This window comes from Ochotona princeps, chromosome 7, assembly GCF_030435755.1.
Source record: "Ochotona princeps isolate mOchPri1 chromosome 7, mOchPri1.hap1, whole genome shotgun sequence".
NCBI lineage: Eukaryota > Metazoa > Chordata > Mammalia > Lagomorpha > Ochotonidae > Ochotona > Ochotona princeps.
In genome coordinates this window covers 45,367,372-45,391,009 of record NC_080838.1, presented here as the reverse complement: position 1 = coordinate 45,391,009, position 23,638 = coordinate 45,367,372, and the positions used below count along the sequence as shown (strand labels likewise).

Below are 23,638 nucleotides of genomic sequence, written 5' to 3'. Positions count from 1 at the left end.
AGCTGCATGGTTCTAAGCTACCTCTGAATTTACACCCAGCTCTGCCTAGCTCTAAAACTCACATAGGGTAAATGGCTGAAAAAAATACTTTGAGGCCAGAACGAAATACACTCAGTTCCTAAGAATTTGGTATATGATAAAATTTCAAGTCAAGGAGGAAAAGATGAATTTCTAGACATCTCAAAATTTAATCCAGAAAGACACCAAAAACAGTGAAAGGATAACCTTGAAGCAGGCAAAGTTTTCCTAAGCAAGACCTTATTGTCTGTTGCAAAGTTTGGGTTCCTCATCTTACAGTGCATCCCAAATAAAGAGAATCCTTTTTTGAAGAAAATTCTGTTTTCTAGCACATTGCCATTCTCTGCTCTTACTCCATTCTAGTTTCTGCAACAGCTTGAAGTATTTAAAAAAAAAAAAAAAAACACTCTAACTTTCCTTGATTCTCAAGCAGCCCGTGGCTCTGCTCCTGTACCAGTTCCTCTCTGACAGATCATTCATCGTCACCATGGTCGTAGCAGGTACTGCCACTCCACCAGCCAAGAGGAGGGCCAGTGTCCCACCCTGTGAATGCAGGTGAGCCTGACAAAGGCAGAGGAGCTACTAACTGACCATCAGGGCATAGACACACTTGTGCCCAGTCCGTCTGGGGCATGGCCATGCTGTGAGGGAGGCCCATGGCCACACAGAGGAGCTAAGGTCAGTGTTTAGCCAAAGCCTGAAGCAAGGTCTTAGCCAATGACAGCAGCCCCTGTTCATGTGAAGAAGACTGTTCTGGCCTCCAGCAATTAAGTCACCCATCTTGCTTTCAGGCAGCATCAACCAGTGCCGCTCAGTTGAGCAGGGCTGTTCTGAGCCCTGCCCAAAGTGCAGATTTGTGAGCAAATTAACCAATGGTTGCACTTTAAAGTCCTAGATGTGGAGTGGATGGCTGGTTTACCACCCTCCAGGTCTCTAACCAGACAACTGCCATACCAGAAGTTAATGAAAAGCTAACCTGGGGAACAACCCAGCTACTTCAGAGGAGTTAAAAGTAACAACATCCTTCTTTAATTAAAAAAAAAAAAGTCTCACTTCTCTGTTCCAGAAATTTCCCAGATTGCAGATCCCAGGGCTGACCTGAGCCTCTGCCCCGTGTCAGAACCCACGGGTTGCGAACATAGCCTGGCTGGCTGGCTGTGGAAGGTGTCTTCCCAGTACCAGCAGATGGGGATAAACACCACAAGGAATGCAGCAGATGGGGTGGAAGGCTAGAGTGCGCCTGAAATAAACCTGCCCAGAAAGCCTGCCTCACTGCCAGAGGCCAATTCAAAGCTTCCTTACAACCTGCTCCTCTTTGGAGATGTCTGTGCTCTGTGGGCACAGCCCTGGACCCTTTCGAGATCAGCAGCTTCCTTCTCTCTGCAGGAAGGAGGTCCTCCTGCTGCTCATGTTCCCACCTGAGACCCCTGCAGAAGCTGGAGACAGCACAGACCAGCTGGCTCCCCATCAGCGAGGGGGGCAGCCCCATCAACCAGACCGCATGCATTTTTGCAAGAGATGAACGAGGGCAAGGAGCCTGCAGAACTTGAATGTGTTGCATACCAGCCCCTCTGAATTCATGATTTTCCAACGCTAATTCCCACAACATCCCTGAACCCCCACTGACAATAAGGAGAGAGATGAGTTTAAATGTAAGTAACGAATCCCTAGACTCGGAGCTGGTCTGAAGACTACATGAATGATGTCTGCAGTCCTTAGAAGATGCACTGTTTAAAGAGAAAAAATGCATACAGATCTGGTCAGAGGTGATGACATTATAAGGTACCAACCGCAAATGGATAGTGACCCCACAGTACCACTAAAAGGACATTTAGCTTGGTTAAAATGACTTGGTTTCCCCCTCCACACCAAGACAAGATACCTAAATATGAGATAGGTACAGACTAAAGGTAACCGGCCTCTCCTTCCTGCCTGTGCTTTGGGAGAGGGGAAAGGAGGTTCTTTCCTGTCTGATTTGTACTTCCCCCAGGTAAGGCCTGTGGGGAGGCACAGATGAAACTAAAATTCATATTATCTTAAAGAGCACAGAATTTCAAGTTGAATAAGCTCTTGAAGATCACTTACCTCAACAAATCGTGTGCGTTTTTGCACAAACACCTACCACATGAGAAATCTCCCCACTGCCCTCACTGTACCAGTCCTAGGAGTGACAGCTCCTTGTCCACTGGTGCTCTTGGTTCGTTGTGTGGCTGTGGACTCGGGGAGAGGCGTGGAGGAGGGACTCCAAATGAATGTCATTTGACTGTGGATTCAAGATGTGTACCACAGGCTTCTTCCCCGACCCAGGGCCAGTGTGTCCTGCTACCCATCATTCAGATCCCTTTCTGTGAAACAAGACTAAGGGAGTCTCTGCTCACTTCCCTCAGTCAGCCTTTCCATGTCGTGTTCATTGAAACAGCACAACTTCTAAGGCATGAAGATGTATGTATTCCTTAACATGTTTGAAAATGTTGATTTATTTCTTTTGAAAGAGTTGCAGACAGGGAAACAGAGATGGGCAGAGGGGAAAACGAGGAGAGGGGGTGGAAAGGGAAGGAGGGAGGAGGAGAGATCTCCCATCTGCTTGTTCATTCCCAGATGGCCACAGAAGGTGGGGCGAGGCCAGACTGCACTCAAGATCCAGGAGCTTGGTCCAGGTCTCCCATTTGGCAAGGGTCCAAACACTGGGGTGACCGTGTGCTGCTTTCCCCAGGCCATTAGCAGGGATCTGGATCAAAAGTAAAGTAGCTGGGACACAAACTGACACCAGATGGGATGCCCATGTCACCAGTGGTGGTTTTACCACAACACCAGCCTCCACTTTCCAAACATGGTTTTGAAAAATTTATTTTTTGAGAGACCAGTGCTATGGTATCATGGGTAAAGCTGTTGCCCACGGCACTGGCATCCCCTATGGGCATCAGTTCAGGGAGTCTTACCTGCTCTACTTCCAATCCCAGAGGGACAGTCATTCACTCTTCCTCCAGCACTTGGCTCCCAGGTCTTGCTGTAGAAATGGGTCCCGGTGAGCAGAGGGAAGAGCTGGAGGAATAGATGTGAGTTTGAATGTATCACTTGCTCTTCACATTGAAGACAAACTGTAGCCCCAAGGTCACCTTAACAACAGGAGGGACAGTGGGAAATGATTTACTTCTGCTCCTAGTAATAAAAGGATTGAGGTCACACACTCAGGCCTAGATCACCATTCCTTCATTAGAAAGGCCACATGGTCCTAACCCAGCTCTTGCTATTGAGCCATTTGGGGAGTGACTCAGCAGCTAGAACATTCATATTCATTCATTCTCTCTCTCTCTCTCTCTCTCTCTCTCTCATCCTAATTCTGTGTTCATATAAATAAATCTTACAAAAAAAAAAAGGAAGGATGGTTAGATGGAAGGAAAGAAAAGAAAAACTCAACTTTAAACTTCTAGCTAGTTCAAATCTTCACCCTGAACGTTATCTGCCACATTGTAAATGGCCATCACCAAAGGCAAAATCATTTCTCAGGATTAAGAACAGAGGATATGGAAACTGGTGTGGTGGTACAGTAGGCTAGGCACTGGCACTCCAATGGGTGACTGTGTCCCAGCTGCTCCACCTCCAATCCAGCTCTCTGCTTACGGCCTGGAAAAGCAGCAGAGGATGTCCCTAAGCCTTGACACGCTGCACCCATGTGGGAGACCTAAAAGAAGCTGCTGGCCTAGATCAGGGAAAAGCCAGGCTGGGCTGATTGTTCCTCATGGTGCAAGCATAAATTAGAGTGGGTGAGGGTTGGTTGGGCTTTGCCACAGCATCAGCTGGCAGAAGCTGGCACTGGGGGCTAATTCTGTTAAGTCAAACCACAGAACCATCTGGAGAGTGCTTAATCCAGGAGTGGGAGTGGCCTAGTAGGGAGATAGTGGGCTCCTCCCTCTTGGGTTACCACTCCCACTGGAGAGCATGAAAATTAGGACAGGGGCAGGGATGGCTAGACAGAAAGGCACCCACTAGAATTTGTGTGCGGGCTGGATAGTAGAGCTGGTTGGGTTGAACTAGGCTTCAGTGCCCACTGACATGTATGAGAGCTGAATGGAATGTGGGACAGACTGGACTAGTCAGCTGCACATAATGGCAAGCATGGGAACCAGGGTAGGTGGCGGGCCTGGTGGGGGTTGTTGTGGGTCGATTCGACTAGGCTGCAGTTCCCACTGGTTTATGTGAGGGCCGAGTATGTGCTGGACAGAATCAGGCTGGACTGCAACACCCATTGGTTCCAGTGGAAGACAGGGCTAGAAACAGAACCGACCCAGCAATTGCAACCACCAGCTGATTGGGGCGATGGACTGTGCCAGGCCCTGTACTTGCTAGTACATACAAGAATCTGGTCTGGGATCACCTCAAAGTTTTTTTAGGGATACCCTCAATCGAACTGCCGGACTCAGATCCCTAACCATGAAAACACAGAGGATAGAACAAATCAATCAACTACCCCAGCCATGTATTGGCAGTGAAAAACTGAGCAAATGGAGACTCTAAGAAGGACTATGTCAACCAGTGGATTCTGCAGTGATTTCTTCATGCTTGGAATGGCAAGATTGGCAGCAAGTCGTAACTGTTGAACAATCAAAACCACTTGCACAAGACCCTTGGAGCACACCCCACATTGGGAACCTGGGATGGGTAGGAGACTAGGTGGGGCTTCTCCCCTTACCTTCCCCCTTTACCCCAGATATAGAAAAAAAATGCGTGGAAATGATAGTCTTACGCACTTTCCTGTAGTCCTAGAACTTCTGTGTCCTAATCAACTATATAAAGATTTTCAAAAATAAAATTTAATAAAAAATGGGGAAAAAAAAGCAGCTGCTGGCTCCCAGCTTCTGGTCAGCTCAGCTCTGGCCATTACCCAGTTGGGGAGTGACTCAGTGGATGAAAGACCTTCTCTATCCCACCTTTTCTCTGTCCCTCTTGTCTCTCTGTATAAATTCCCTTAAAATTAAAAAAAATCTTAAAAATAAGTGCAGGCTATATTATGAGGAGAGAATCAGTTTATGCAAAAGAAGTCTTCAGCAACATGGCTCGAAGTTGGGATAGATGCTACAGCAACTGGTCACCTTCGCGTTGTTTTTCAGAAGGCAACTCACGCCCACCGGCTCCTTCAGTGCCGTGTGGAGAGCTGGAGGTGGAAGTCACCAACTTAGCTGTCTGCAAGAGGCCGTGGGTGACCCCTGGACCTCCTACTCAATGGAAAGGGACAAAAAGTCCATTTCAACTGACAGGATCTTCGCTCCCATTTTGTCAGATGGAAAAGCCAGAAGTACAAGCTGGCCCTTGGGGAAACACCACCTTCTTCCAGCCCAGAGTGTAGTGGCAGCCGAGAATTCTAGGACCTCTCCCTCCCGGGCTGGCTGGCCCAGGACCCAGGAAGCAGAGGTGAGACAGTACCTCAAGCAGCCTGAGAGGAGTGCCACAGATCTGGGAGGGTTTGAAGGCTGCCGATAGTTACCAGACAACCAGATTAGCAGGTCTGTTGGGGGGGGGATGCGGGGAATAGAGACTTTCCTCATTTCAAAACTAGTGCACAGTTCCCCCTTCCTCTCCTTAGGCAGCCGTGCACAGCATTAACTATTTTTTGCTCTAAAAATTTGAATGAGCATTTCAAGCCCTGAGTGTGTCTCTTCTGCAACACACGTGCTTATCATCTTGTTCAAAAGCAAGCACTCCCTTAGGCTCTTTAAATAAACTTCTTATACTTTTGCAAAAACAAAAACTGGCTTGCCAAAACTCAACCAAACAGAAACCTATAAAGGTAAATGCCTTCATTTCCAAATTATTTGCAAGTGTTGACTCTAGAAGCAGTCTGAAGGGTACAAAGGGCTGGGCTCTTTCTCACAGAAGGACAGAGGTGCTGGTGTTCCAGGAGGTCCTGGATCTCTGGCCTCAATCATCGCTCAGCTCGGCAGCCAAGCACAGAGCATGCCGCTGGCCCAAGGGTCAGATCACACCTGACCCATTTGCTGGCCATCCAAAGGCCAAAGGAAGGCAGCCACTATTCTGCAGCTACACTTGCTCTTATAACTCACAGTGGGAGTCCCACTCCCAGAAACAGGCCCAGAGAGGCGCCCCAGAAATGTCTGCTGGCTCCTCTCCTCCCTTTCTCCCTGCAGTCCATTCCAGAAGCTTCCTTCCACATCTTGCCAGGTTCTGCCATTTCTTTGTGCCTACCCCTTTCCCCCTGGCAATTCAAGCCCAGGGTCCGAAAAGCTTCCCCTGGGGACCCATTCTGGTATCCCAGGGAAGTTCACCGCACCAGAGCTGCCAGAGAGGCCAACGTCTCTCCCACCAGGCAGCACCAGTTCCTGCACCTCTCTGATCACAGGAGCTTGCAACCGCAGGAGCTGGAGTAACTGGACCTGCTCAGGAGGGCAGGACAGCACATGCACCCAAATCCGCTCATGCAAAGTCCTCTGCTTTCTTGCCCATCCAGTCTTGATCTGGGAAAGGTCAAAGTTGCCATTTGGCCCTGCCTTCCTTACTGCTCAGCCAAAAGCACAGAGTGATGGACAACATATGCACGCAGCATGTGGTTCTGAAAGGCAAACGAGCTCTAGGTTAAGGCTTCAAAGGATCCCCCACAGGACAGCATGTCCTGTGCTTACATGGAGAGGGTCTCGCCCAGCCAGGGAAAGAGATCTCCACCGCTCTCCCTTCACCCACGCCTGTCACTTCTGTCCACAAATCACAAATCCAAAGGCATGCTCTGTTCTGATGGTTTTGCTATTGTGCCTGTGAATAGCTCATCTAACTTCTCCCCATCCATCATCCATGCTGGAGGCTTGATGCCAAGCGTTCAAAGATTTGTAGCCATTGATTTTTAATTCAACATCATGCAGATCGCACCCCTTGCCAAGGCAACAATGATGTGTGGAAATGAAAGGAGGCAGAAGGCCGATCTGAACTGTGTGAGCCAGCCCTGCTGGCGCCGGCTTTGCTCCTCTGCAGCGGAGAGCAGTCCTGCCCACCGGGCTCCTTCTCTCTCCTTCCTCACCTTCCTCCCCCGCCGCTTTTTCCTTTCTCTTTCTTTCTTTTTCAACATTTTCCTTTCTCTTCCTCTCTCAACCCCCTTGACTTTCTCTTTCAGCATCACTTTCCTAGCATTCCCCTTTTTCTTTTGCTTCCTTTCATTCTCTATTGCTGTCTTCCTTCCTCCCCGTCTTTCTTTCTTTCCCTCCTCAGAGTAGCTGCAGACTCAGGCACTGCCACCCAGCTCCCCGAGGCCCAGAAAGCCAGCAGGGCCTGGGGGACACTCAATGACCCTGTCCTCCGCCGCCTGGGGCGGTGCCACTGCCCACCACCTGCTCACTCTTGGGAAGGACACAGAGCTTTGCATGATGGCCCAACAGCTGACACAACTCTCGCCTGTCGGAGCCTTTCTGCTTTTTGTGTGTGTTTTGCTTTGGGAAAAGCCTTACCCCAATCCCCCCAAAAAGGAATTAGAAACTGCTTTAGCTTTCTTCTTCAATTTTTCTTCTTCAACTCAGGCCAGCAAGCCTGATGACTAGTTTCCCTTTGCAGAGAGGCCTTAAACGCCGCTTTCACTTTGAGCAAGTGGGACATGAGACCCCTAGGGCTCGCCACGCCAGCCCCAGCCGACCTTGTCTCTTGAGGCGGCGGAGGTCAGCAGGTGCTGCTGTTTGTTCTGTCCTAGATGTTGTATAGCCTTTCGGATATTTAAGCCTCGTGTCAAAGCTGTGAGATGGTTATTGTTACAGGTAAGGAAATTGAGACTGAGAGGATAAATGAAAGATTTATCAAAATCAGTCTGTGCTGAAGCCAGTAGTGGAGACCGCGCCGCAGCCTGAGCCAGGGGCCAGTGCACTGTGGATTTGTGCAGCCTTGACATACATGTATACACACAGGGAATTATGGTCTTTCACAAGGCAAAAATTTATTTATGCTTGTGAATTGATTTCAAGGGGTGGGCACCATGGCACAGTGGATTAAGCTACCGCATGCAACACTGGCATACCATATTAGAGTGCCAGTTCAAGTCCCAGCTGATGCACTCAGGAAACGCAGAAGCTGGCCCAAGCACTGGGTTCCTGTCTCCTATGTAGAAGGCCCAGATGGAGTTTGTCTCCTGCCCTTTGGCCCAGAACTGATGCTGTAGCCACTTGGAGAGTGAACCAGTGAGCGGAAGGACCCTTCCCTTTTTCTCCCTTCCAATAAAGGAGTAAATGACTATTTTAAAAGTCACAATAGGGCACAGCACTGTAGCCCAAGTGGCTAAATCCTCACCTTGCACCCTCCAGGATCCCATATGGGCACCGGTTCTAATCCTGGCAGCTCCACTTCCCATCCAGCTCCCTGCCTGTGGCCAGGGAAGGCAGTCGAGGACGGCCCAATGCATTGGGACCCTGCACCTGTGTGGGAGACCCAGAACGGGCTTCTGGCTCCTTGGTCCTGGCCTCGGATCAGCTCAACTCTGGCCATTGCAGCCACTTGGGGATTGAGTCAGCACGTGAAAGATCATCCTCTCTCTCCTCTCTGTATATCAGACTTTCCAATATAAATAAGTAAATAAATCTTTGGGAGAAAAAAAGTCACAATAATTGTTACTTCAAATACCAAAAATGTGGATAAAGACAGACATGTCCATGTTCAGAACTTGGTTTGAGATCTCATCATCAAAGAACACCTGCCTTCTCCCAGGAAAACCACACTCCCAGCAGGCTTCTGCACTTGCACACCATTGCACTTGCAAGCAGATGGTGACTGGGTGTCTTTGGCAGAGGGGAAGCCCAGGTGCCTACTTCACCCTCGCCAAAGCTCACAAACATCTGCTCTCTAAGCCTAGGCCTTCTCCAACCTGCTTCACATTCTAAAATGAGAATATTAGCAAACAAATAATGGCTTTAAACGCACATCACGATGAGGTGGGAGGGAGATTTATGTTCATGAGATCATCCCCAGATTCAGATACTAACCACTAATTCATCTTTGAAAAAGACCCACTGCGGGAGGGGGAGCTGAGCACCACACCCACCCTGGTGGGGATAGGCAGGTGCACTGCCCCTCCCAGCCACCAGGTGGTAGGCTCCATTCTCCCCACCTGCACCTGAAAAGAAAGCATCTCTGAGGGTCTTCAGGAGCCCTCAAGAACAGGCCTGTACTGCCCAAGAGACCCTGGAGTGGTCAGCTCCTGCTCAAGGTGTGGTGATGCTCACCGCTGCCTCCTCAAGGGTATGCAAGCACTGGGAAGCATGGCCCATCCGTGGTGCCAGCTGAAAGGTGAAGACATGCAGACCCAAACTGCAGCCTCAACTCCAACAGCAACAGCAGCATTAGGCAGCCAGAGGGGGACAGGCCAGGAGCACAACTCCAGACTCACACTGAGGAGGGCATGAGAGAGCCCCAGCAACCCCTCTTACTCACCCAGAGCCTCCGTGATGGAACACACAGCACCCTGCCTGCCCCAGGCCAGCCTCAGGAGTGCCCAGACAGCCCCTGCTCCACCTCCTGTGTTCATCAGCCACTCAATATATGTCTGGCTGGAGACAAGACATCAATACAAGATGGACACTCTCCCAACCTAGGAGGCCTCAGCTGACATGGAAGTCTGGGGACCCGTGGAAAGTGTCTTTCCCTGGGGACCCAGCTGTGATAGCAGGGCACATGGCTAAGGTTCACTTGAAAGCACCGCCAAGGTTAATGCATGGCTGTAGCTGCTCTCTAATCAATGTTCCTTGGAAGAAACTCAGACAGGTTTAAGCAAATCTAGCTGCACATGTCCAACAAACAGCAGTAAACTTTCCCACCCCTGCAGACGGCTCACCTGGGCAACTTCCTTGCAAAATAGGCTGCTTCCAAGCAGGGACCACCGGAGGCATCTGCATGCAGTGTTTATAAACAGATGACAGGTGTGAACTGAAACCATTCTAATGCTGAAAAGAAAACAAAGTGAAAGAAATGAAATCCCATTGGACCATCCTTTGAAGGCCAAATGTAGCCCCGTGTATGACATGTCTCACCTTTCCATTCTGCACCTCAGGATAAGCAGGCTGGCTGCAAGAGGTTCAAGGTTCCCACCTTCACCCTCGGGTACCTCCCACTGCCCCCTTACTCCACCTGACTCCCTGGGTTATCCCATCCACAGCACTGAATCCAACTTGTGGTTCAGTTTTGCTCACTTCCTGGGCTGGCTTTGATGACATCACAGGACAATGCTAGTTAGAACACCTTCCATTTGTTGAATAGTTACTGTGTGGTTATCAATATCTATGTATCCTGTTATATAGTCCTCACAACCTATGTGGGGGGCAGGCACTACTGGTACCCCCATATTTATTTTTTTAAGATTTTTTTTTGAAAGGCAGATTTACAAAGAAGGTAGTGGAGAAAAAGACAAAGAGGGATCTGCTATCCACTAGTTTATTCCCCAAATGGCCACAATGGCTAGGCCTTGGTCAGACCCAAGACAAGAGCCAGGAACTTCTGAGTCTCCCACGTGGTACAGCAAACCAAGCACTTAGACTGTCTTTGGCTCTTGTCCCAGGCCATTAGCAGGGAGCTGAACTGGAAGTGGAGCAGCTAGGACTTAAACCCAGCAACCATATGGGATACTTACCCCACAAACAATGCAAGGCCAGCCCCTGCCCCAATATTTAGAGATAAGGAAATTAAGGCACTTGAAGATTTAGTAACTCGTATCTAATGTCAAACAGCCTACCAGTGGTTGGTCTGGGACTCAAAGATAAGTATGTTTGACTTTAAAGCCATACCTCTAACAGGTGTATCAATTAAGATGCTTTGGTTGTAGAATCAGAATTACCCAATTACAAGTCAAATAAAAAGGGCTTTGCTTTTATCAGATTATAATAAGATCAAAGATGGTTGCAGCATGGTTAGTTTAGTAGCTCAACACCACTGACATCACTGTGTTCCCCAAGGTTTCTTCAAGGTTGAAAGCACTGTGTAGCTCCAAGTATCAGGTCCTCAAACAGTGGTTTCTAACTTCGCCCAACAACAGTTTCACCTCTGGTTTCTCTTTTGCTAAGCCAAGAAACCATCCTTCAGCAGCCTCACACGAATGTCAACTCATGTTCCATTCACCAGAATCCCATCACATGCCTACCCCACACCAATCACCAGCAGAGAGATAAGGATTAGAACAAAATCATGACTCAACCCCTGGGGTTGGACACAGCCACCCCAATTAGCACAAAGTGAAGGATCTGGCCGTTAGGTGGTCAGCCAGTAGTGTCTGCTCTAACTGCTGATAACATATGGACTGCCTCCCAGGACCCAATCCATCGTACAACACTGATGGTAAATAACAGTAGGCCACGCACATCACAAGAGCAAGATGAGTCAAGATCTCAGTCAAGATCCACAGAGTCCTATTTCCTGGGAATGCAAATAACACGCATGTTATTTCAATCATTTGTGCTTGCTCACTGCAGAGTATGATGCAGTACCAGGAGGCGGCTCCATAGATCTTGCTTTAAAATTGAGACTGACCTAAAGGCTTGTTACTGACCAAAAGTCAGTCTGGGCTTCTGCGTGCTACACAGACAATACACCAGAGACAAGAGTCAATGCCTGGAGACACCATGTTTATCAGATGGCTTCCCAGAGGCAGGGGACTCTGTGGTCCCAAGTAGTTGTGCCCCCATTTGCAAACAGGCAGGACAATGCTGAAAGGAGAGAGTGTACTTGCAGGGGAAGTTAGGAAAATAACAGATCCCGATACTCTTTAGCATGCAGCTTAAGTCACATGACTAGTCACAGATAGGTCACAAGAGTAAAAGTTAAGTTAGCTAAAATGCGAAAAGAACAGCAGACAGAACATTTGTTGTGGTTGCAGGTTCAAGCTGCATTATGGTTGCACTTTTCTTTCATGGCAGAATTCAGAAACCCAAATCCAATGATAAAAGGAAAGATTTTTAAAGTGTTTTCATTTCTTTGAGAGACACAGGGACACAGCTTCCTTCCAGCTGGTTCATTCCCCAAATGCCCACAGCAGCCTAGCCTAGGCCAGACCAAGATTGAGAACCTAGAATCCAAGCCACCTCTCTCACAGGGGTCTCAGGGGTCTCAGGGGCCTGAGCAAACAAGCCATCACTCCCGCCATCCAGCATGTATGTTAGCAGGAAGCTGGAATGACGAGAGTGACTACAAGCCAGGCACCGTGATAGAGCGCGCAGGTGTCCCCACAGCATCTCAACCGTTTGCCAAACACCCACCCCAGGAGACATTCATAGAATACACAACAGGGATGTATCCTTTACCTCAGCAAAGCCCAGTCACTGTTGGGACTCTTCTCAAGGCTTCAAAAACATCGTGCCAGCTTAGTCCCCACCCAGCTTGTCGACCACGAGTCCAGCCAGGCTGACCAGTTGATCGTGTGCTTTCTCTGCTCAGTACAATGACGCTGTTTAAAGATTCACTTCTCAATGAAAATCTTTTTCATTTACTCATCATACACTTCCCAAAAGAAGTGTGGAACATGATGGCATAAGCTAATGCTGCTTTCCCCATCACTGTCAGGTTGCTACAACAGGGTTTGTCACCAAAGTTACTTCGTTCACGCATTTACTTTTTCATGCACTTGTTCTTGCTCGCCCCTCTCCCCTCCAGTGCAGGGTCCAAAGGAGGGAGCAGAGGCTTGTCCGCTGCTGCAACCCCCCAGTGACCAGACAAGCCTTGTCCCAAGCAGCCCTCAATTAAGACTTGATAAAGAATGCATAGGTTCTTCCATAAGCTAATCTTTATGGCCAAAATATAAATGCATCTTAACACCAGTTTGGTTGGCTATGACTTTCAGGGTTTTGTATATTACTTGGAGTTGCATCTCTGAAACATGAAGTATTTTTTAAAAAAATCCGTAAATCAAATTGAATCTGTTAAATACTAATTAAAACTTAACCAAAAAAGGAATTAAAGAATCCATCCAGTTACTTGGGAATGTTACTAAATTCTTTTTCTGCACAGCTTCTTGCATCTCATATGTGGAGTGAATTGCTACAACTGCATTCATCTGAGAGGTCCGGGAACATTTTCAAACACTTTGTATTTCCCAGACAATGCCTCCTTGTTTATAAAGATCCTACCAAGATGGAGAATGCTTCATATCTGAAAGCTAGAGGTAACCCAAGAGACTCTCCTTCCTGTCTTGTGTCTGTCACTTTAGGAAGATTAGGAACACACATCTCTGTTCCCCACCTTCATTCCCATGGAGAACAGAAGCTTTCTGTCCGCTTTCCAAGTGATTTCCCATGGTTTGAAAAGTCACATAAGAAAAAGAATAGCAGATGGTATAAGACAAGACAAAGAATGAGTTATAGTGAATGCCAATGAGAAAGTTACCATTTTTATTGTTCTCCCTTTTGTGAAATAGGAAGATAATCCTGTGCCCTGACCTGTCTCCAGGTCACTCCCTTGGGAACACGTTTCCTAAGAGCACCACACAGGGTTCACCTGTTGTGCTCAGCATCTCCATTATTTGCATAGCTACCAACAAATCTCAGAAGTTCAAAGCTATGGTTAGACATGTCACAGCCTATTCCAGAACCTCTGGGTAAATCAATCTCTTAAAACAGTGGAAATGAGGGCTGGTCATTGAGCCTAGCAATTAAGACAGCCGCATCCTGGACCAGAATGGTGGGTCCAGTTCTCAGCTCTGTCTGCTTATTTCTATGTCCCTGCTAATCCAGACCCACGCAGGTAGCAAGTGATGGCTCAAGTGACAGGTCCGGGCAGATCCCGGGTTGAACGTTCAGCTTCAGCTGGACCAGGTCCTAGCCAGTGCAGGCTTTCAGGGAAGGAGCCAGCAGATTGGCATTTGAACTCATTCCTCTTGCCTCTTAAACAAACAAACAAACAAATAAATAACTGCAGTGCCCCACCAGAACTGTGGAGGAATGTTTTAGCTACTCCTATAATTCTCTTACAGAAATAACATTTACAACACTCAGGGTTCTCTCCTTTCATTGGTTGTTAGCATATATTAGTGTCCATTCATCCTTCTTTCTTATTATGCTGTTATATTTTTCTCAGAAATAATTTGCCATAAAAATTTACCAGAAAATCAAGAGCAAAATGGCAGCTGAGTAAGACACTCTAGCACTCACTTGTACAGCCTCTATGGGAATCAGTTTGGCGAATACTCAAACAACTGAAAATCAACATACCATATGATCCAGCAATAGCACTCCTTGGGATATATCCAAAACATCTTCTACTCAAGAAACCAACATGCACACCTATGTTCATAGCAGCACAATCTACGATCGCAAAAACCTGGAAGCAGCCAAAATGCCCATCAGTGGAAGACTGGCTAAGAAAGTTATGGTTCATCTACTCCATGGAATACTACTCAGCTATTAAGAAAAACGAAATGCAATTCTTTGTGGACAAATGGGCCCGACTGGAATCCATCATGCTAAGAGAAATGAACCAATCCCAAAAGGTTAAATACCACATGTTTGCCTTAATCTGAGATGAAAAGAGAACAACTTGGAAAATAGTACCTGTATATTGTAATATTAGTGCAATCTCTTATAACCTGTATCCAATGCAATAAGATAAGGCGATATAATCTATAAACCAACAATTAATGTCAGAATACTTAAGATCTACATCGAAAATCTGTAAAACCTACTATACCCTCAATACGCTATGTTAACCTGTAATGGGGGGGAGTGCAGGGAAATCTTTCAGGACCATAAAAAGAGAGAGAAAAAAGTACAATATAGCCTATCAAGATCAAATCTGGTAATTCATAGATAACAGACTCAAAGTGGCACTAAACAACAATAAAACTACTATACCAATGCATGAGGGGGGAATCGGGTGCGATCCTGACAACCTCTTAACAGGAGGTCATGTGCGTGGAGCAGGGGAGCACTCCAGGGTGGAGCAGGTGGTAAGGAGAAAGCCTGGATCCCAACCATGAAGACTCCCAGACCTTCACCACAAACTATTAATACGAGCAACAAGGACTATATCCCAACTGCCAAGGAGGCCACAGGGAATTGGATGCCCTCGGAGGCCGAGTACTCTGAGGTCACCCACCCCCAACCGGAGCTTCCACAGGGGATGGAAGAAGTCCAAACACTACAGTGCAGAAACCAACGTCATCGGAAAGACAACCAGAAGCCCTGAGTGGTCTGCAGAAACAGAAGAACAATAAACGTCCTTCCGGACCAGGGAGGAGAGCTTTCTCTGGTCCGAGACTGGCTCCACCTCTGGACCCCCCCTCCCTCGCAATGACCATCGGGATCGCTTCGAAAACCCCTCACAGCAAACAAACAATCATACAAACTAAAAAAAAAAAAAAAACCTAAAATAAATAAACAACAGAAAGTAGAACTTGAAATCTGACAGGAAAGAGCTGGCATGGATTGGCTCATGCCTCGCTGGGTGGGTCACAAAGATTAGTTTTACTCCTCACCATGGTGCTGAGGATTTTCCTGCACACTCCCCCCCCAAAAAAAAAAAAAAAAATGTTCTGCACCTAAAATGTTGACATATATCTTGTTAGAGTTACAAGCCAGTCTGGATTATCCTAAAATCTGCCAAGATCAGCAAAATTTTACTTCAACACAACAACTGGCTAAATACTAAGATGAAATGGACACGAAACAGCTGAATGGTGCCTTATGGCCATTTTAAGGTATAGAGCAGCCGGTCCTGTATATGAACTAAATTGAAATGTCAATGAGCTAATCATAGGTTGTGGCTAGGACTTGTTTTCCTTATTTTTTTTTTTTTTTTCTTTTTAATACACTGGTTACTCAAAACCATGTCAATTCCATAACATTGCAAATTGCTGTTGATGTTATATTGGGACTCTTAATTGACTGTGATGATATTCTGCCAGCTCAAACTTCAGACCAGAAAAGGTCTCCCCAAGAAACTGTTCAACCAATCTGGACAATAAGTAGCTGGACTCTATGCTTGGTATATGTTTGCAATGAAAGAATCTTGATTGAATTTGAACTGTAATACTGCATCAAGGTGGAGGAATCCACCGGGGGGAGGGGAGGGGGAGGGAGGGGGGGATTCCCAGAGCCTATGAAACTGTCACATAATGCAAAATAATTAACAATAAAAAAAAAAAAAAAAAAAAAAAAAAAAAGACACTCTAGCACTCCTCTCCCACAGAAACCACCTTCACACGAACCACCTTCACAAGAGCTCTGCAAGCAGGTGAGAGAGCACAGTGCCTGGGTTTCACGTAATGATGTAAGACACACTATGGAAGGCAAGCAGAAAACAGTTGCCACATTGTACCTCTCCCAGCTCCAAGCAGTTACATATCTCCTGCCTGGAAGAGAGAAAAAGAATTAAGTCTAAACCTTAGACTTTTAACTCAGTATCAGCCCCTCTCCTGTAAAATCAGAGCTCGTGGGAACCCATGGCAACTGCTTCAAACCAGTACCTGCAAACTAAGCTGTTAGATTCTTCCAGTACTGTTATTAAACAGTCAAGGACCACCTCCATGCCTTCCACCTCCAGTTGTCAGCAGAACAAGACTCCAGCTGCCTGCAGTCAGTGCAGGACTGGCTTGGAGCTCGATGCTGAGACTGCCATGATGCGACTCAGCACCTGGTAAAGCCTAAAGGCCTGTATCCCTGGACAAATGCTCACAGAGCATCTAGGTCAATGCGATCAACGCATCAACTCTGGATTGGGCACAAACCTGGGAAAGGGCGCCCTCTAGTGCTACAATGGTGAGAATACACAACTGCACACTTGCCCCTTAAACTCAGGGCACCATCTAGTAGTGAAATAGCAGAAACACCCACAAACTCAGACACTGAGCACACCACTGAAGTTCCTGGAATAAAATTACACAGACTTCATAATTTCGGATTGTGAAGATCAGCAAAAAGAAAACCAATCATTTCGTATGCAGAAGATGTCATATGCCAAAAATTAAAAATCACTTCCAAGGAACCATGACCTCATCTAATGAACAAAGATGTCACAAACTGTTTAGATAGTAATGGACATATGCAAATCTTCAGGTGTAGAAGTTAAGATAGCTGTTGCAAGGAAGCTCCATGAGATTTAGTGACATATAGAGAAATGAGTCACTGCCCTAACAAGACTTAGCAGAGAGAAAGCAATTCTTAAGATATTAAATGCAAATCCTGGAGTTCAAAACTACATTAAGTGAAATTAAAATGTGGTAGACGGTGTCAACAGCAGAACACATCAAGTAGCAGACAGGATTAGTGAGCTTGAAAAGAGGTTATTGCAAAAGACGTAGAGGAAGGAAAAGAAAAAAATAATGAAGAAAGCTTACAGGTAATCCTGGGATATCATTAAAATAGCAAATGTCTAAGCTAGTGAGAAGTCATACCCAAAGAGATCATAAAAATCTACCCAAACCTAGAGAAAGCTACAACTACCAGTCAGATTCAAGTCAACCAAATCCAAAGACTTACAAGCAGTATCTCCCAAGAATAGAGATGGAGAATTCTTCAAGCCACAACAGAAACAAGAAACGCATAAAAATGTCCGACTGCAAACTTCTCAACAGAAACTGCTATGGGGTGCAGCCAGTGAGAGCCAGCACCCACTGACAGTGGGCACATGAAATGTGGCTGTGTCCCCTACCCTCTATCCTGAAGGCGGGGCCTAACAGCAATGGAAGGTTAATGCCATCCTCAACCACTCTCCGCCACCACCACTCCCACTTAGGTATTCGCTCCTGCCCACCTGTGACTCACCCATCACCTGAGAGGGGATGGTATTGCATACTGTGTAACCACTCCCCTCACAAGCCCCTTTAAAAGGCCCATGAAGCAGGGGCTCGCTCTGTTTCTGGTCAGATGCTTCCGTTGCTCTGGCACCTCAACTCTTGGCTAACCCAGGACAGGTTATCCCCTGAGCATGGTCTCTGGGTACTGCTTAGATGGGACAATGGATATGGTAATGTTGTTTCTGGTCTGTGTACTATCAGGAGTTCCAGGAGGGGTGAGGCCTAGCAGTAGTGGAATGTGGGCAGAAAAGCCAGGGAAAGGGGAATGTCTGCAGCTTTGTGTGTGTCCAGGTTATTCGTTGCATGTCTCTTCGTATAACTTATATTGTTGGGGAAGCTGGGACATAGGTCTTCAGCTTAACAGATGGACTTCAGGGTAATGACCATTTGTTCCTCTTGGGGTTATGTTTGGTTGGATTATGTTTGGTTGGATTATGTTTGGTTGGGTTATGTTTGGTTGGATTCTGATTGATTGGCTTGCCATATGGACTTGTGATTTGCTATTTCTAATGTGCTCTATTATCACCAAGCTTGGTTAATAAAGACTCCTTAATAAACCTTAGACATGCCTGGTGTGATCTCACTTGCACCCCGTAACAAAACCTTGCAGGTCAAGAGGGAATGTGGTGACAGCTTCCCAATCCTAAAGGAAAAGACCTGACAAGAATCCTGTACCCAGAACAGGTACACTTAGACATGCAGCTGAGAAAATTTATTCCCACCCATACCACAGACATGATAAGAGTTCTTTAAAAATAAATTAAGAGATACTAACAAGTAACAGGAAAAAATACTATAAGGTACAAAAACCAATGAATAAAGGGCTTAAAAGTAAACCTAAGCATCTATAATCAACTTCATTTTTTAAAGATTTTTTTTTTTGCAAAGTCAGACATACAGAGAGGAGGAGAAACAGAGAAGATCTCCCATCCAACGATTCACTCCCTAGGTGGCTACAACGGCTGGTGCTGCACCAATCCAGAGCCAGGAGCCTCTTCCGGGTCTCTCATGTGGGTACAGGGTCCTAACGTTCTGGGCCATCCTCGACTGCTTTCCCAGGCCACAAGCAGGGAGCTGGATGGGAGGTGTAGCTGCCGGGATTAAAACCGGTGCCCATATGAGATCCCAGTGCATTCAAGGCAAGAACTTTAGCCACTAGGCTACCACTCTGGGCCCATAATCAACTTATTTTTTTACTTAAAAACCACTAAAAATACATCCTGGAAAAAAGTATTTTAAAAAATATGAATAGCACTGGAAATTAAATACCTATATGCACAAGAATATATCTCGGGCCCAGCGGCATGGCCTAGCAGCTAAAGTCCTCGCCTTGAATGCGCCGGAATCCCATTTGTGCACCGGTTCTAATCCCAGCAGCTCCACTTCCCATCCAGCTCCCTGCTTGTGGCCTGGGAAAGCAGTCGAGGACGGCCCAATGCATTGGGACCCTGCACCTGCGTGGGAGACCTGGAAGAGGTTCCTGGTTCCCAGCTTTGGACTGGCACAGCACTGGCCGTTGCGGCTCACTTGGGGAGTGAATCATTGGATGGAAGATCTTCCTCTCTGCCTCTCCTCCTCTCTTTATATCCAACTTTCTAATAAAAATAAATAAATCTTTTTTTAAAAAAAAGAATATACCTCTTATTACAAAATTCAATCCAAAATTGTTTAAGAACCTAAATGTAAAGCCTGAAACTGTTTAAAAAAAAAAAACAGTTGGGAGCTGCCACTGTGGTTTATCTAGTTAATCCTCTACTTATGGTGCTGGCTCCCATGTGGACATGGGTTCAAATCCAAACTGCTCCACTTACAATCCAACTCCCTGCTAAAGGCCTAGGAAAGCAGCAGAGTATGGCCCAAGTCTTTGGACCCACATGGGAGACCTGGAAGAAGCTCCTGGGTCCCAACTTTCATCCAGCCCAGTTCTGCCCATTGTGGCCATTTGAGTCAGCAGATGGAAGATCTGTATGTGTCTCTACTGCTCTCTGTAATTTTGCCTTTCAAATAAAAAAGTAAAGAAATCTTTATATAGAATAAAACTAGGGAAATCCTTTATGACACTGAAATGGAGAAGCATTTTATTGATAGGGTCCCAAGCACAGGAACCAAAAGCAAAATATACAATTTCATTAAACTTAAAAGTTCTTAAACAGCAAAGGAAACAACCAACAGCATGAAGAGACTACATGGAGAAAGAGTGAAAATACAAACTATGTACTATGTTTAATACTCAGAATGTACAATGAATTCCCAATTTCAAAGGAGTAGATATCATAGCCATTTTTCAAAGAAGACATAGAAATGGCCAAAATGTACATGAAATAAGTACTCAACATCACTAATCACTAGGAAAAAACAAACCCAAACCACAAAGAGCCATCATTATCTAACTTAGAATGCCTAGTATTGAAACCACAAAAGATAAAAGAGCTCACAGAAGAAAAGGAAAGTCCTGCAAATTATGGGCAGATATGTAAATTACTATAGTCTTTGTGGAAACCAATATGGAGGTTCTTCAAGAAATTAGAAAGAGTGACCAGCATCGTAGCATAGTAGGTCAATCCTCTGCCTGTTGCACTGACATCCCTTATGGGTGCCAGCTTGTATCCCAGCTGCTCTACTTCCAATCCAGCTCCCTGCTTATGGCTTGGGAAACAGCACAGGATGGTCCAGGTCCTTGGGCCACTGTACCCAATGGGAAACCTAGAAGAATGTCTGGCTCCTGGATTCAGGTCAGCTCAGGTCCTACTGCTGTGGCCATTTTGGAAGTGAACCAGCAGATGGAAGATCTGTCTCTACCCCCCCGCCTCTCTCTTTCTCTCTCCCTGCTTTTCAAATAAAAAAATAATAAAATAGTTTTTTTAAAAAAACTTGAGACCTACCATATTATCCAGACTTCCCTTTATTGGGTATATAAATAACCACAGATAATGAAATCAGTCCATCAAAGACATGTCTGCACTTCCCTGTTTACAGCAGTACCATTCACAGCAGGCAAGAAATGGAAACCATCTAAGTGACCATCAGCCTCTGAATATGAAAATGGTGGGGACCAGTGTTGGGGCATAGTGGGTTAAGCCATAGCATGTAATGCTGGCATCCCACATGGAAGCTGGTTCAAGCTATGGCTGCTCCATTTCCAATCCAGTTCCCTGATAATGCACCTGGAAGATCAGAGGAAGATGGCCCAAGTCCTTAGACCCCTGAACTCACCTGGGAGACCTGGATGAAGTTCCTGGCTCCTGGATACAGTTTGGCCCAATCCCAGTTGTTCTGGCCATTTGGGGAGTGAACCACAAGATGGAAGATTCTTTCTCTTGCCCTCTGCCTTTTTCTCCCTGCCTCTCTATAACTATCTTTCAAGTAAATAAATCTTCTTTAAAAATGAATAGTGGTACATTTACATGTTCAATCATTAAAAAGGATAAAATGTTGACCTTTGCAACAACTTGAATGGCACTGTTGATCATTATATTCAGTGAAATGAACCAAACACAGAAATACAGCACTGCATGATATCACTTACACATGAGATCTGAAATCTTCGTCTCATAGAAGCAGGAGATGAAGGTTATTCAACAGTGGATACCAGAGGCTGAGGGGAGTAGACAGAGGGAGGGCTGGGGAAAGTTAGTTAATGAGGAGTAAGCTACAGTTAGGAGTGCTGGTGCTGTATTGCAGTTAGAAGACTATAGATAACAATCATGCAATACATAAATACACAGACTATGTATTTCAAAAGCTAGAAGTGAGAATTTTGAATGTTTTCACCCAAAAAAAGCAGAAATGAGGTGAGTTATACTTACATTTAACTTTTACAAGCTATTCATATACCAAGACATCATACAGTACCTAAAATAGAAAAGAATTTATCATTTGCTTATGGTTGCTTAAACTTTGCTCCTGCTCCTTGGAACAATTGGATAATAATGACTTTGATCCAAAGTACCAGAGAAAGTACAGTCACCATTTGTTCACTTATCTTTGTTCCAGACCCTATCTGCTTAGTCTCCACCACTACCACAGCAAGTGAGGGGTTATCATCACATTGCAGGAAGAAACTGAAGCTCAGAATTTCAAGTTGTTGCACATAGTAACACCACCCCAAAACCTGGATCTGAGTCCCAAGCAGTGTGGCAGAAAGCCCTGCCCACCCTGGCCCTGGGTTCAGGACCCAGGATGACACGCCTACTTAGAGAGCACTCACACAGTGCCAGCACAAGGGTCAAGGCCCTTAGCTAAATTCTTCACTCTTCAAATCATGATTGCCATTTTGTGATGCAGACTGAACAGAGAAGCTAAATTACTTCCCAGGTTGCAGTTATTATAAGAACTGTCACATGGATGCCAGCATATAAGCTCCAATGTCTGTCCACAGGCACCTGACACAGTACACTCAGGGGCCAAAGAACAGACAGCAGCCACCTCACCAGCCTTGATGATTGCATAAACCAGGATTTGCATGGTTGTCAGGAGATGAGATAATATTTATCAAGTCACATTCTTATGACTCACACCTTTGAGGCCCAGAATTGATAAGGCTTCGTGTGTGTGTGTGTGTATGTGTGTGTGTATAAGGCTTGCTGTGTTATGTGTGTATGTGTGTGTGTGTGTCCTGTGTATAAGGCTTCCTGTGTTATGTGGGTATATGTGTGTGCAAAGCTTCCTTATGTCACATATGTGTATAAGGCTTGCTGTGTTATGTGTGTATATGTGTGTGCAAAGCTTCCTTATGTCACATATGTGTATAAGGCTTCCTGTGGTGTGTGTGTGTGTGCATGTTAAGACTTCCTGTGTCACTAGCATGTGAGTATGCATGCATAAGGTGAAGGATACTTGATACTGAGAACACTGCGTTGCTTACCAAGTCCTCTCAGTCTTAAAATCATTTTCTAATGACTCTCAATTTGAAAGCACAGTACTCACTGTGGATCCATTTCATAACTAATTATGTGGCTCTTTTCCAGAGAAAAACTTTTCAGATGACTTAGATTCTTCAAATTCTCTATGCTTATCAAATCCAAGAGTTACTAGAGCTAAATGGAAATGAGTGTCCAGTTCTTTGGACAGAACCGAGTGTTTACAGGATTAATCAAGCCAGAGATCAAATGTCAATGCAACTGATATCATTTTATTGTGACATAATTTCAAATTTACAGAAAAACTGCGAAAGCAGTATAAAAGATTACATACATACCTTTACCCAAATTAACTAAACATGTTGTCCTATTCATTGTTTTGTCACAATAATTTTATAATTATATAAGAATTTTATAGTGACTTACAATCAATAGCAGCAATAGCAGGGTGTGAAGTTTTTCTAAAGGAAACATTGCAGCTAGGTCAGTAAATCTACATCTAATTTCCAGAATTTAACTGAATCTGAAACCCAACCCCCCAATCGGGGGTGATGACTACTGCCAAAACGTCTAAGAACTCCCAGAATAACCACTGTGGGGTCTCAAGATGGAAGACTCCAATGTGTGATGCTTTGAAACATTGGGCGCTTGGGTCATGTGAACTGGAAGGCCCCAGAAGCTGCCTTCCAAATCAGGCCTCTCTTACTCACTCCTGTCCTGCCCTCGGCAAGAGACTTTCTCTGCAGTTCCCTACAGGACAGAAGAAACACCTTCCAAAGAAAATTTCCCTAGGAATCTCATCAAGTAACTGAGAACGATCAGCCAGCTGAGAAGAGGAACAGCTAAAAGCCACTAGGCCCGATCAGACGCCTCCTCTCTTGTGCGGAGGGCAGCTGGACAAGTTGCTGTTGGCTCCCAGAGAGGGCTCCCCATCATCTTCTGTAACTTGTCTCCACCCCTGCCCCCGAGCTCAAGACCATTGTCTGCCTTCTGGGCTCATCCACTTAGACTC

At 45.8% G+C, this 23,638-nt stretch overlaps 1 long non-coding RNA gene across 2 annotated transcripts; it reads right to left on the bottom strand.

The window, feature by feature from the left end:
* Positions 1–2,380: 2,380 nt before the first annotated feature.
* LOC131480766 (uncharacterized) lies at positions 2,381–22,023 on the bottom strand. 2 transcript variants are annotated; one of them, XR_009245798.1, is made up of 4 exons: positions 21,879–22,023; positions 21,574–21,619; positions 2,958–3,060; positions 2,381–2,445 (listed from the first exon to the last, which is right to left on the bottom strand). It is a non-coding gene; the product is annotated as an uncharacterized LOC131480766 (long non-coding RNA). The 2 variants fall into 2 exon arrangements; XR_009245799.1 differs by lacking the exons at positions 21,574–21,619; positions 21,879–22,023 and adding an exon at positions 9,830–9,926.
* Positions 22,024–23,638: the final 1,615 nt, after the last annotated feature.